Genomic DNA, 13,629 nt, shown 5'->3' with positions numbered 1-13,629 from the left:
CAAGTATGAAAGAAATCTTCCGCTGTATATTTGCTCATTTTAAAGACATTACTTGGAGTCGATCATCGCAATGGGACCAGATGTTAGTGACTTCGTCCTGATGGATTAGGACGGGGTACGACAGTTGGTATCAGAGCTGGTATAACGCCGTCCATGTGTGGCGGGTTAGTCGTAAAGGAGGTTCTCACAGTGTTACATGTGATGAAGCATTGGCTCTTACTCCTTGTGATCCCTTACGAGGGTTGGCAGTAGCCGAGAGCAGGCCCTAAAATCAGTATCTGAGGTACACTCAGTGGTCACCAGGTGGTTAGCTGGGAAGGCACTGGGTGGGACGGTGGTTGTCCCCACTGTGTCTACAGTTGGTATCAGAGCGGTGGTCTTAGCGAACCAGGTCTTGCATTAGTGTGTCTAACTGGTAGTTGTTTAGATGCATTAGTGAGTTTGGAATTCGACCTAGTAGTTGTTAGGATATATTAATAAGTCTGGACTTGAACCTGGTCTGCATGTCAAAAGTTTTGCTTATCATTTCGTGTCAAAAATATTCTGCTTATTATCCTTACAAAATTACCTGCTTATCATTCTCAAGTCTAGACGCGTTTTCCTGCATTTATTGCATAATAGCGTATAGACGAATTCATATCTTAGCATATCTGCTAATTAATATCTTAGCGTATCTATTACTGTGAACTTTGACTAACATCTTTCAAAGATTCTTCGTAATTTATGGGATTTTGGTATTATATATACATATGCAAATTATGTAATTGAAGAATACCAAATCTAGATTCTACAATCTATTTCATACCAAAAATTCTTTCCCTGATCATACGGGATGGATCCCTCAACCAGTTCGAACTCCTCAGATTCCGATAGCTATGCCGATATGGACTTCCACACAAGCTTCGAAAGCAGTGTAACCGGAATGGATCAACCAATTTCCCATCATCTATTCTGGATGAATTGGGGATGGGTTCGTAATATACTAAATCATTGGAGACAAGAAGAAGGCGATCCCTTCCATCCACCATAATTGTAATGACCCGGAAATTTCCGACCAAATTTAAACCTTAATCTTTATATGTTTCCGACACGATAAGCAAAATCTGTAATGTTGAGTCTAGAAAGTTTGAAATCTATATTTAGATAATCAATTACCCTTTTACCATGTCTAGTGATTCACGAACAACTGTTTGTAAATAAATATATATATGTGTATGAATATGTATATAAATACTAATTGTAAATATAAAAAAATAATATTAAATCTCTTTGTTTAAAAATATATAATATGTATTTATGAGATAAAACTTGTTATTTAAAACTGATTATACATAGAGTGAGAGTAAATAGAAAATGAATGATTTCGAGCTTAAGTAGTAAATGTCAGTAACACTCGGTTGATGTTTTGTTAGTTTTAATATAGACATTGTACATGTTCATGAAGAATTGAAATAAAAGTTGGAATGTAAATTGATTTCGAAGATTTTAGAATTGTTAAAAATATTTTTTTTACATTATTAAGTTTAAATATTAGTACTCCGTACATATAAATCGGAACAGAAAAATAAATAATTTTTGAACCTTTTGATCAGGTTTCAAACAGTTATTGAGTGAAATGATTAAATATATTTAATCTAAAAATTTGGGATTTTTAGGAACACCTTTATACATTAACTATTTAGCAATGGACACGAAATAACACCCGAAATTCACTGTCGGTACAAGGGAGTGACGGCTAACTAAATCCTAAACAATCAATACTACTGTTTCCTTTTGAAATTTATTTCACCTCCACTAAGCTGTACTAACATTATATTATATATATTTATTTAATGATTAATGTGATTACTGTGTGAATGTTGAATTAAGGGACGTACTATGCATAATTGAGGATTACTGTATCTACTTTATGCTTCTTTATAAACTTGAAGTTTTTATATAAAGTGATACATTCATATATAAAATTGTATCCACTTACCCTTGATTACACACACCATACTACTTCTTAACCATCAACCCAAACTCGCCACCTTACAACACTCTAATCCACCGATCAATCGTCTTCTTCGTTGATTACTTGAACCATCATCCGTCACCCATATCACCACCACCTTGAACCCACAAACCACAATTATTAATCATGATCAACAAACTAGCTACTACCTTCGTTTTATGTCTTGAAGCTCGACACCCCACAAAACTTGCAAACTAGTATCTTTTGTTTTCCTTTATAATCAACCAACGCCACGAACACCTTTAGTCAACCCAAGCCCATAAACCATCACCATTCTTCTCCCCACAACACCCATGTCCGTCACCTTGGAACCCATGTGAACCACTTCAAACTGTGATCCACCGCCACCAATACCTTCGGCAATCACCACCCTAATCACTTTCACCACCTCTTCTACGGCTTTATAATCACCATCTTTAACCCCCTCTCTCTCTAACTCTCTCTCATGTTACTATCGTGAACATACCACGACCCACCACCACAAGTGTTACTTCCGTTTCCAACTTATTCGAAGCAACCATCACCACTAAGCACTACAATTATAGCTGCTCTATGTATCGCCTGTATCTGTTTCAATTAAAAATCCAACCCTCAAACAGTAAACGATGGAATGAAGGAGGTGAATATTGATGAATTTAAATACGGGATATAAATAACTCAGTTGTGTATAAATCAGATAAATAAGATTGGTTGAGTGGTTTGCGAGTGTGGTGTTAAACGGCAGGTCGCGGGTTCAATCCCCGGCCATGGCAGAAGTTTATTTTTTTAAAAAAAACAACAGATCTTGGGCCGACAGTTCCTATGTTGGGCCAAGAAATCTTACTAGTAATAGGGCCGACAGTTCCTATGTTGGGCCATATCCTTTGTTACCCAACAACAGAAATTTAGTTAAAATATTATAAGGTGAGAGTTAAAACATAAATGAAAGAGTAGCTCTGTGGTTAATGCTGTTAGAAGGTGTGCGAGAGGTTGCGTGTCCGATCCCTGCTGATGACATTTTATTTTTAATGTTTGTTTTGAGGTAGTTTTTAAATTCAAAAATCTTTATTATTATTATTATTATTATTATTATTATTATTATTATTATTATTATTATTATTATTATTATTATTATTATTATTATTATTATTATTATTGTTATCATTAATATTATTAGTATCACCATTTAGGATATTATTAGTAAATATTATTATGATGAAAACCAATACTGTTTTTATTATTATTATTATAAACATTATTATTGCTAAAAATTATTATTAAAAGTATCATTCTAATTGAAAGTATTATAATTATTAAGATTATTAATATTATCATTATCACAAATAACATTTTTATAAAAATTATCATTTCAATTAATATTAGGATTATTATTAATATTAGTATTATTTTCTATAGACATAATTGCTATTTTTATCATTAAAATTATTACTACTATAATTATTATTATCATCAGTATTATTATTGATATTATTATTATAATCAAACACAACTTTTATTACTACTGACGTAAAAATATATTTATAAGTAACATTATATATGAAATATTTATATTAACAATCTTTAGATAAATATTCATATATATACAATCAATTAGGTATTTTAAGAAATATATAGATATAAAACTATACAAATAATAATCATTTTCATATATATATATATATATATATATATATATATATATATATATATATATATATATATATATATATATATATATATATATATACAAATCAAATATATAATATATAAAGTTATAATATATGAAATTGTTCGACTACGTATATATGCTCTAATAAATATATGAACAATATAGGTTCGTGAATCCGAGGCCAACCTTATACTTGATCAATGATGTTATATGTATTTTTACTACAAAATACATTAGGTGAGTATATAGTCCCTTTTAAACTCTAAATATTTTGGGATGAGAATACATGCATTTTATGATTTACGTTTTGAACACAAGTGATCAAAAATAAATTCTATGTTGAGTTGTACCATGGCATATTTCTTTATACTTGGTAGCTAATATTTACATGAGGAATGTAAACGCGAATCCTGTTGATAGATCTATCGGGCCTGACAACCCCAACCGGGCTGGACGACCAGTTTTCAACGGTTGCACAGTACTTCATTTCTGTATACTACACTTGGTACGGTGTAATGATTATTTAAGATTATGCTGCGATGATTTAAATGTTAAGTATGGTTACCAAGTGCTCAACTACTTTTCATACACTTGCGAGTGTATTATGTTTATCTATATGAAATCTTGTGGTCCATAGTTATAACGCTTCTAGCATCAAACCTATATCTCACCAACTTTATGTTGACATTTTAAAGCATGTTATTCTCAGGTACGAATTAAGTCTTCCGCTGTGCATTTGCTCATGTTAAAGACATTACTTGGAATCGATCATCGCAAAGCAACCAAATGTTGAAGACTTTGTCCAGGTGGATAAGGACGGGTCTTTACAGGTGGTATCAGAGCGGTGGTCTTAGTGAACCAGGTCTTGCATTAGTGTGTCTGACTAGTAGTTGTTAGGATACATTAATGAGTCTGGACTTTGACCGTGTCTACATGTCAAAAGTTTTGCTTATCATATCTAGTCGGAAATCATCTGCTTATCATCCTTAGGGAATTGCCTGCTTATCACTCTTAAGTCTAGATACGTTTTACTGTATTTAGTGCATCGATAGTGTATAGACAAAATTCATATCTTAGCATATCTGTTACTTTGGACTTTGGCTGACATCTTTTCAAAGATTCTCCGTAATTTACGGGATTTTGGTATTATATATACATATGTAAATTATGTATTAAAGAGTACCAAATCTAACTCCTATAATCTATTCCATACCAAAAATTCATTTCCCCGACTATACAAGATGGATTCCGCATCTAGTTCGAATTCCTCCGACTGCGATAGCTACGCCGATATGGACTTCCATTCGGGCTCCGAAGGCAGCGTCACCAGAATGGATCAGCCAATCTCCCATCATCTATTCTGGATGAATTGGGGAAGGTTCGTAATATACTAAATTATTGGAGACACGAAGAGGGTGATCCATTCCATCCACCAAATTGCCCTTTTGGCGATGAACCTGAAGCACTTACCGGTGAACCTGTTCGAGAAACCATTTTCTCTCTCATTTCTAGAGTATCTCGTCACGATTACATGATATCCCATATTTCAGATCTTGTTCATTCGCTCGCTCCAACCGCTGATCATCCCGGTGTACTAGCAGAAGTTAACGAACTCCACGCTCGCGTGACGGCCTTGGAGAACATAGTGCGAAGGTTGCAAACACCAGCAGCAGCATCAGCAGCATAATCAGTACCACCATCATCAACGCCAACAGTACCCTTATCACCCCCAAACCACAACCGCGTCATAAACCTCGACATCATAAACTGTACTTCGGATACCAACCTCACACGCCTCAATATCACCATCTGTACTTCGAGTATGATCTTCGTTCTACATATCGTTCTACATCGATTATCTTCGCTTTGCGTATCGTTCTACCTCATTCATCTTTGCTCGACATGGCAATTATGTAATTTCTAATGTTTTAGAGATTATGTAATTTAGTATTAACGATAAATCAAATGAGTTTAATATCTTATTGACTCATTAAATCCATAATTACATCTGAAGAAAATATATATGCAGGTATATTTTCACAAAGATTGTGATTAAAAATTCTTTCGTACAAACTATTAATGATGAAAATATTATAACGGGTAGGTAGTACCCGAGGAATATTTAGATTTCACATTAACCAGTTACACTGTACATTCTTCGAATCTGATTCAACGGTCATTTACTATCCTACTTACAACCACCGATATATGAATCCGTTCACCGAAAAATAACCATTTTCATTCAATTTCATATTTGGATTTTTGACCTATCAGAATCCAACAAGTGGCATAATGAAGAAAACATTGGACATGATAAAATTTTTTAGAAACAAACGAGCTAATTAATTGAAATATTGTTAAGAATCCACGCTAACTGTTCCTAGCTAACTGTTCCCAGCTAACTGTTAATTCCGTATTACATTTTAATTCTCGCAATTTACATTCTCGCAATTTTATTTATCGTCATTTAATTTTTGCACTTTACATACCGTCGGGACACATGTACACAATACGTCGGATTAATTCTGAGACAATACGTTGTACACGGGTCATGATATATATTTATTTATTTTACGTACTTTAAATAACGGGACACGTATACAAGGTTTCGACTTATCATATCGACACATCTATATATATATTTCGGAACAACCATAGACACTCTATATGTGAATGTTGGAGTTGGCTATACAGGGTTGGAGTTGATTCCAAAATATATATATGGTTTGAGTTATGATCAATACTGAGACCGGTACACGGGTCACGATACGTATTAATTAATTATATATTAAATTATATATGAATTCATTAGACTATTGGACAATTGGACTATTGGACTGCTAACTTTGGACAATTAAAATGAATTAAAATATTGATTATAACATATGAAACTAAACAATTCTTCAAGTTTGCCACTTGATTTCATCTTAAATCTTATTTGTACCTCGATAATTACAATCCGCGTTCAAATCTTTCATGATTCTTGAAAACACCTCAATCGGGAGGATGAACCAGCCGCACTTAATCTACGGAAGAAAAGATTTATGCACCTGAAAAACTCTCGAACCCAAATTCATAGCTTAACACGTAACCGTGTTGAATCCTTTACCATTTATTAGCAAAAACAACCTTATGATTCCTTTTCAAAGTAGTCAATTTTGTCACAGCTCCAGCAGAACAACTTCGACCTTTCATTCGAATAAGTCTTATTATAACTTTGATATATAAGATTGGTTTTTCTCATCGTTACCGGGGAACCTTTCATATTCCACCATGTTATCATCAGCGTTTAATCATCTAAAAACACAATTCTTTTGAAACCACCTCGGTTGAAAACCGATGACCCAGATCCGTTAACTTTGAGAATGCTGACAAAGCAGCATTTTGTAGATGGTCTTAATGGCTAAAAGTTGATGATAAAGAATGGAGTATTGGAAACACTCAATAGAAAATTTAGTACCGAAAAGCGGATTATGCGAAATTTTGAAGGGAGCCGTAGACAAATCATAAAGAATAAGTTTGACTTCAAAGGATCCAAATGATTCAGTGCCTGCTGAAATCATTAGCAAACACCTTACTCCTCATCCTAAACCTTCACAGATAAATCTTCTTCATCATCCATCGATGATAGAAAATCTAAGATATCATCGTGCCTTTCATTATAAATATCCTCGATATTTCTGAAGATATTTCCATAAGCATTTTTATCTGAGATCATTTATCTCTCCATAATATCTGCATTATAACATAAAAGAAACTGTGTTAGTTTTTAAATTCTGAAACCTCCAAGCTTAAAATATGAATGTTTTGAAGTAGTGTTGGGAACTGAAGCATGAATTAGTATAATATAATGACACTTGATCAATGTCATTATATTACAGTAAGTCATGTTGAGTTTCTAATGGAATGTGATGATCCACAGTACCATCATCATGTGCCATGTCACACGACTCTTACATTCTATTCAATTTCTAAAAAAAAATATCAAGAAAATATTCTCTTGATGATTCTGTCTTTTCCAGGGTATTCTGGTAATTTGACAAATCAAAATCGTTCCATTACCATTTCTTTCTTAGAGCATTAGCTATGTTCATTCCAAATTTCATACCTACGATTTCCCATTGTTCGCTTGACTCGAGGACGGGAAGAGGAAACGAAAGAATAAAGCTCCAAAAATAGAAATTGGAGTATAAATCGCAGCAAATATGAGAGAGCATTAACTATGGATGACAATAATTATGGAAGCCAGAAGCAGGGACATCGAAGAATAAGGGAAGATATAAAACCCAACAACCACCCAGAAATTACAAATACTGTATATCAATGCATATAGCAATATAAAGACACGGGAGAACTAGAAACACTATGAACACAAGAGTATAGTAGAAGTAAATAAATTCTTCTGGCGGTAGATGAAAAAGAAGAATTACAGATACGAAAGTTAGGAGTATATCAAGAATTAGTATCGGATGGAGCATATTAACAAATACTACAAAGTATGAAGTGAGGAGAAAGGATTGAAGGTGTAAGAGGTGGTAAATAAGGAAGCGAAAGGGGAGAATTTATAGTAAAGTATCCGACATAATAATCAAAACAGATTATTGCATTTCATCAAAGAAGATCCTGATTTCCTAAATCGCCGAAAAACCAAAATCTTATTACGTAAGATTTTCTTTAAACCCCTTAAATCCCGAAAGTCAACAGTAACTACATCATCGGTTAAAAAGAATATATTTATTTACTCATTTCACTCTTTTGTGATAGCTTCACTCGTACGCTTCACATGATCGAATCGTTTTATCCATATCTCTCAATAATGATAAAACTCCATTATTACCTCATATTCGTCATGAAAACATTTTTATCTGTATCCATAATGACCTCTATCAAATTTCGGGGACGAAATTTCTTTAACGGGTAGGTACTGTAATGACCTGGAAATTTCTGACCAAATTTAAACCTTAATCTTTATATGTTTCCGACACGATAAGCAAAATCTGTAATGTTGAGTCTAGAAAGTTTGAAATCTATATTTAGATAATCAATTACCCTTTTACCATGTCTAGTGATTCATGAACAACTGTTTGTAAATAAATATATATATATGTGTATGAATATGTATATAAATACTACTTGTAAATATAAAAAAATAATATTAAATCTCTTTGTTTAAAAATATATAATATGTATTTATGAGATAAAACTTGTTATTTAAAACTGATTATACATAGAGTGAGAGTAAATAGAAAATGAATGATTTCGAGCTTAAGTAGTAAACGTCAGTAACACTCGGTTGATGTTTTGTTAGTTTTAATATAGACATTGTACATGTTCATGAAGAATTGAAATAAAAGTTGGAATGTAAATTGATTTCGAAGATTTTAGAATTGTTAAAAATATTTTTTTTACATTATTAAGTTTAAATATTAGTACTCCGTACATATAAATCGGAACAGAAAAATAAATAATTTTCAAACCTTTTGATCAGGTTTCAAACAGTTATTGAGTGAAATGATTAAATATATTTAATCTAAAAATTTGGGATTTTTAGGAACACCTTTATACATTAACTGTTTAGCAATGGACACGAAATAACACTCGAAATTCACTGTCAGTACAAGGGAGTGACGGCTAACTAAATCCTAAACAATCAATACTACTGTTTCCTTTTGAAATTTATTTCACCTCCACTAAGCTGTACTAACATTATATTATATATATTTATTTAATGATTAATGTGATTACTGTGTGAATGTTGAATTAAGGGACGTACTATGCATAATTGAGGATTACTGTATCCACTTTATGCTTCTTTATAAACTTGAAGTTTTTATATAAAGTGATACATTCATATATAAAATGGTATCCACTTACCCTTGATTACACACACCATACTACTTCTTAACCATCACCCCAAACTCGCCACCTTACAACACTCTAATCCACCGATCAATCGTCTTCTTCGTTGATTACTTGAACCATCATCCGTCACCCATATCACCACCACCTTGAACCCACAAACCACAATTATTAATCATGATCAACAAACTAGCTACTACCTTCATTTTATGTCTTGAAGCTCGACAACCCACAAAACTTGCAAACTAGTATCTTTTATTTTCCTTTATAATCAACCAACGTCACGAACACCTTTAGTCAACCCAAGCCCATAAACCATCACCATTCTTCTCCCCACAACACCCATGTCCGTCACCTTGGAACCCATGTGAACCACTTCAAATCGTGATCCACCGCCACCAATACCTTCGACAATCACCACCCTAATCACTTTCACCACCGCTTCTACGGCTTTATAATCACCATCTCTAACCCCCTCTCTCTCTTACTCTCTCTCATGTTACTATCGTGAACATACCACGACCCACCACCACAAGTGTTACTTCCATTTCTAACTTATTCGAAGCAACCATCACCACTAAGCACTACAATTACAGCTGCTATATGTATCGCCTGTATCTGTTTCAATTAAAAACCCAACCCTCAAACAGTAAACGATGGAATGAAGGAGGTGAATATTGATGAATTTAAATACGGGATATAAATAACTCAGTTGTGTATAAATCAGATAAATAAGATTGGTTGAGTGGTTTGCGAGTGTGGTGTTAAACGGCAGGTCACGGGTTCAATCCCCGGCCATGGCAGAAGTTTATTTTTTTTTAAAAAACAACAGATCTTGGGCCGACAGTTCCTATGTTGGGCCAAGAAATCTAACTAGTAATTGGGCCGACAGTTCCTATGTTGGGCCATATCCTTTGTTACCCAACAACAGAAATTTAGTTAAAATATTATAAGGTGAGAGTTAAAAAATAAATGAACGAGTAGCTCTGTGGTTAATGGTGTTAGAAGGTGTGCGAGAGGTTGCGTGTCCGATCCCTGCTGATGACATTTTATTTTTAATGTTTGTTTTGAGGTAGTTTTAAAATTCAAAAATCTTTATTATTATTATTATTATTATTATTATTATTATTATTATTATTATTATTATTATTATTATTATTATTATTATTATTATTATTATTATTATTATTATTATTATTATTATTATTATTGTTATCATTAATATTATTAGTATCACCATTTAGGATATTATTAGTAAATATTATTATGATGAAAACCAATACTTTTATTATTATTATTATTATAAACATTATTGTTGCTAAAAATTATTATTAAAAGTATCATTCTAATTGAAAGTATTATAATTATTAAGATTATTAATATTATCATTATCACAAATAACATTTTTATAAAAATTATCATTTTAATTAATATTAGGATTATTATTAATATTAGTATTATTTTCTATAGACATAATTGCTATTTTTATCATTAAAATTTTTACTACTATAATTATTATTATCATCAGTATTATTATTGATATTATCATTATAATCAAACACAACTTTTATTACTACTGACGTAAAAATATATTTATAAGTAACATTATATATGAAATATTTATATTAACAATCTTTAGATAAATATTCATATATATACAATCAATTAGGTATTTTAAGAAATATATAGATATAAAACTATACAAATAATAATCATTTTCATATATATATATATATATATATATATATATATATATATATATACAAATCAAATATATAATATATAAAGTTATAATATATGAAATTGTTCGACTACGTATATATGCTCTAATAAATATATGAACAATATAGGTTCGTGAATCCGAGGCCAACCTTATACTTGATCAATGATGTTATATGTATTTTTACTACAATATACATTAGGTGAGTATATAGTCCCTTTTAAACTCTAAATATTTTGGGATGAGAATACATGTATTTTATGATTTACGTTTTGGACACAAGTGATCAAAAATAAATTCTATGTTGAGTTGTACCATGGCATATTTCTTTACACTTGGTAGCTAATATTTACATGAGGAATGTAAACGCGAATCCTGTTGATAGATCTATCGGGCCTGACAACCCCAACCGGGTTGGACGACCAGTTTTCAACGGTTGCACAGTACTTCATTTCTGTATACTACACTTGGTACGGTGTAATGATTATTTAAGATTATGCTGCGATGATTTAAATGTTAAGTATGGTTACCAAGTGCTCAACTACTTTTCATACACTTACGAGTGTATTATGTTTATCTATATGAAATCTTGTAGTCCATAGTTATAACGCTTCTAGCATCAAACCTATATCTCACCAACTTTATTTTGACATTTTAAAGCATGTTATTCTCAGGTACGAATTAAGTCTTCCGCTATGCATTTGCTCATGTTAAAGACATTACTTGGAATCGATCATCGTAAAGGAACCAAATGTTGAAGACTTTGTCCAGGTGGATAAGGACGGGTCTTTACAACAATCACCTCTTGGCGACGAACCTGAAGCACTTACCGGTGAACCTGTTCAAAACACCATTTTCTCTCTCATCTCCAGAGTATCTCGTCACGATTATATACTATCCCATATTATGAATCTTATTCATCCGCTCGCTCCAACCGCCAATCATCCCGGTGTACTAGCAGAAGTTAACGAACTTTGAGCTCGCGTGACGGCTTTGGAGATTATGGTGCAAGGATTATAAACACCATCAGCAGCACCAGCAGCATAACCCGTACCGCCAGTAACATCAACATCGCAATGCTCAATACCCTAAGTACCAGCAGCATCACCGGCATCAACGATACCACCATCATCAACATCAACAGTATCATTACCACCACCAACAATCATATTCGCATCACATGCCTCAACATTACAATCTGTACCTCGGATATCAACATCACACACACCATAGATACCAAGGAATACCAACAACAACAAACGATGAAGTATTAATTCATAACTTCATCGGAGAAACATCCTGCGGTGATTATGTAATCTCTAAAGTCTTAAAGATTATCTATTTCAGCCTTATCCATAAATCAGATGAGTAGAATAGATGGAGATGATAGGGAGAAGAATCGAAACCCTGACAAGAATGGTGAGCGATTTACAAGCTAGACTTGTTATACAAGCATCACCCGCAGTTACCGACAGTATCATCAGCATCAACAATATCATCAACACCATCACCGTCAGTACTGTCAGCATCATCATCACTAGCAGCACCTATAACATCACGAGTTTCGCCAGTTCAAGAATCGCCGTGGACGTCATCATTGATCAACAACGAGTGTTTTGTATCAACGAGTTATGAAGTATTAACTTATTCTTCTGAAGAAATTATATATATATATATATATATATATATATATATATATATATATATATATATATATATATATATATATATATATATATATATATATATATATATATATATTTTATATATATGAATTCTGAAACTATATAAATCTTTCGTACTAAGCTATTGAGTATGAATTGAAAAAGGGTAGATACTACTCGGTTAAATTCATATTACTAATATGCTATGTTGTACATCCTTCGTTAACAACCTAACCATCATTAACTACAATCTCTATTTCAATTAAATGAATTCGGTTTCATAATAAATCAAGTGTATCATTCGATAACATGTTTTGATTTTACACTTTCATCTTCGCCATACTCGAAACTTATTGGAAAACAACATTTGTATCTTGCGAAGTTAGCAAGAGTTCCATGAGCATCAGCATGATTTACTAAGGAAATATCTATAAGAATAGATAATGAAGTATTGATCACAGTAGTGGAAAACTCTGTAAAGATTATATAATCTCTAATGTTTTGGAGATTATTTGTTTCTAATTCAATCCAAAAATCAAATGAGCTTAATATGATATTAACTCATTAAATACATGATTACATCCGAAGAAAATATATATGTATATATGTTTTCATAAAGATTGTAATTAAAAATTCTTTTGTAGAAACTGTTAATGGTGAAAATATTTTAACGGGTAGGTAATACCAGAGGAATATTTAAATCTCACATTAATAAGTTACACTG

The sequence above is a fragment of the Rutidosis leptorrhynchoides genome, chromosome 9 (genome assembly GCF_046630445.1).
Source record: "Rutidosis leptorrhynchoides isolate AG116_Rl617_1_P2 chromosome 9, CSIRO_AGI_Rlap_v1, whole genome shotgun sequence".
In the NCBI taxonomy this organism is placed as follows: domain Eukaryota; kingdom Viridiplantae; phylum Streptophyta; class Magnoliopsida; order Asterales; family Asteraceae; genus Rutidosis; species Rutidosis leptorrhynchoides.
The sequence above is the reverse complement of the archived record's forward strand: the minus strand, read 5'-3'. Positions refer to the sequence as shown.